Source organism: Furipterus horrens, unplaced genomic scaffold (assembly GCF_987537825.1).
Source record: "Furipterus horrens unplaced genomic scaffold, mFurHor1.1.pri manual_scaffold_4, whole genome shotgun sequence".
NCBI classification, from domain to species: Eukaryota; Metazoa; Chordata; class Mammalia; order Chiroptera; family Furipteridae; genus Furipterus; species Furipterus horrens.
Genome location: NW_028327174.1, coordinates 81781268 through 81783856, shown reverse-complemented (window position 1 = coordinate 81783856; position 2589 = coordinate 81781268). Strand labels below are relative to the sequence as shown.

The 2589-nt window shown below is 38.0% G+C and overlaps 1 pseudogene; it reads right to left on the bottom strand.

The window, feature by feature from the left end:
- Positions 1 to 526: 526 nt before the first annotated feature.
- On the bottom strand, positions 527 to 2369 carry LOC150012296 (putative ATP-dependent RNA helicase DDX5 pseudogene; annotated as a pseudogene).
- Positions 2370 to 2589: the final 220 nt, after the last annotated feature.

The window sequence follows — 2589 nt, the reverse complement described above, 5'->3', positions numbered from 1 at the left end:
TAAATCAATTAATTGAAGTTGTCTGTGTCTAACACTAATATAGTAATATTATCATGAATATTATTTCTATGGTTTATTCTTTTTAATATTTCTACTTTTAACTTACTTGTCCATTTATATTTAAAAAGCATACCCCATTTCATCTGACTACGCCAGTGGCTTACATCCAGTCAGACAGTCTCTGTCTTTTAACAAGATTGATTAGGTTTTTTTTTTTTTCAGTTTTCAAATATATTTTATTGAAAGACCATGCATTGCCTTCATTCATTGTATTTCAAATCACTGCATATTTACTTTGGGAAAGCACTTCCTGCATCTTCTAGTGAAAAGAAAAAAAATACCCTAAAAGTTGTTTCAGGAATGTAGAGAAATATCCAACCTAAATTGTAAAAAAGTACACCATAACTACTGCTGTCCTGCAGTCATTTCTTCATTTCCCATGTTTCTTAAATAGTTATCTTTTCTGATAACACACAATATAAAGATCAATTATGAAAAATAGAGATTCACATAAACTTCTAAAGTCTTATTGAGAATATTCTGTTGGCGTTGGATAACCAATCATAGGTGCAGCTGCAGTAGCAGGATATGCATATGCCTCTTGGTTCATACCATTCATACCATTGTGCATATTTAGAACATTACTTCCATATTGCTGAGTGCTATCATAACCATTCTGGTAAGTCCATATTGGGTTACCAGTCTTAAAACAGGTTTGTATACCAGCAGACACAAAATCACTTCCAAAGCTCCCATTGGTGTAATTGTTAGCACTGTAAACACCATTCTGGGTTTTTGTCCCAAAATCTATCTTAAGCAGTCTAGAGTAATGTCTGTCATAATTTTCCATGTCTCTAAAGGTATTAAGTCCTCCCCTTTTGTCCACAGAGTATCTATCCCAATGTTCATCCTTCATGTTTTCTCTAACCCTGATATGACCTGAACCTCTATCTTCAAACAACTGAAGCAACTTGGGATTAATTGCTTGATTAGCTTCACAAAGCACAGAGATAAGGTTGCTCATCTACTTTATATTATTAAGTGTAAAGAAAGTGTATGCTGTACCTGTTTTGGCACTGTGAGCAGTTCTTCCAATTCAATGAATATAACCCTCTGAAAAGTTAGGGTAGTCATAATTGATGACAAATTTCACATTTTCCACATCTAACCTACTGGAGGCCACCTCTGTGGCAATCAGAATAGGAGTTTTTCCATGTTTGAATTCATTTAGAACCCAGTCATGTTCCTGTTGACTCTTGTGACCTTGGATATCCATGGCAGGCCACCCATCTTTCCTCATTTTTCAGGTAAGTTCATCACATCTTTTGGATTCAACAAAGATAATGGTTTCATTCTCCTCACTTATATTCTCTTCCCTCAGATAAGTACATTTTCATCCTTTTCTACATAATGTCACACATCCACAATCTCAAGAATGTAGTGATTTGAACTCAGTTCTAGTGCACCAATGTTTATATGTCTATAGTCCTTCAGGAAATCTTCAGCAAATCATCTCTTATTTTGGCCAAGTTGCACTCCAAATTAGGATTTGCCTATCAGGTCTTATCTGATTTACAATCTTTCTTATTTGGGGTTTGAAGCCCATATCAAGCATTCTATCTGCTTCATCAAGGACAAAGTAGATGGTTCTTCTCCTATTTGTTCTCCCACACTCTAAAAAGTCAATCAGTCTTGTAGGTGTTGCAACAAAAATTTCTACAGCTCTCTTCAAATCACATACTTGTGGTCTTTTGTGAGCACCACCATAGATGCAAGTAGACTTCAAATGACATGCTCTGTAGCATTCAGCAGCTACTTACTGCACTTATTGGGCCAATTCCCAAGTCGGTTCCAGCACCAAGAAAATAGGCCCATCACCTGTCTCCAGGAATGGCTGATGATTGATGTGGACAATGGCAGGCAGCAAATAAGACAATGTTTTCCCAGATCTGGTCTGTGCTACTCCGACCATATCTAATCCATTTAGACCAACTAGCCATCCCTGAGCTTGAATAGCAACAGGTTCAGTGAAGTTCTGTCTTTCAATCGAGTCCATGGTATTTTCAAGGAAGTTTTCTTCATAGAAATTCAGAACTGTCTTTGGGCAGTTGTGACATTTAACTATAATTTCCTTGCTGCTTCTGTATGTCTCCACCTCTTGAGCTGTGCATCTGGCCAAATCAGGGTGTTTTTGATAAAAATCCTTGTCAAATTTGGGCAACTCATCAAGATTCCACTTCTTTTTAACTAATTTCTCCCCATGGTTTCCAAACTTCTTTCCTGAGAGGCTCTGCTCTACATCCTCCAAATAGAGGCACACCAAACCCTCGATCCCAGCTGTGGTCTCAGTCACTGGAATAGCCAGACATGGCATCAATGATTTCAGTTGGTGCAGAAAGAAATGGAGAGACTTGGTTGCAATGAGTCACGGGAGGTGCCTTCGGCAACAGAGAAGCCTTGCGGGAGCGACGGCAGTAGGGTGACAGCTATGACAGCAGGAGGAGCTGCTCCCCTAGAGACCCCTGGATATGAATAAGGTTATATCATTTTTATTTAATGAAATTATTAATGCTGTTGAGCTTAAGTCAG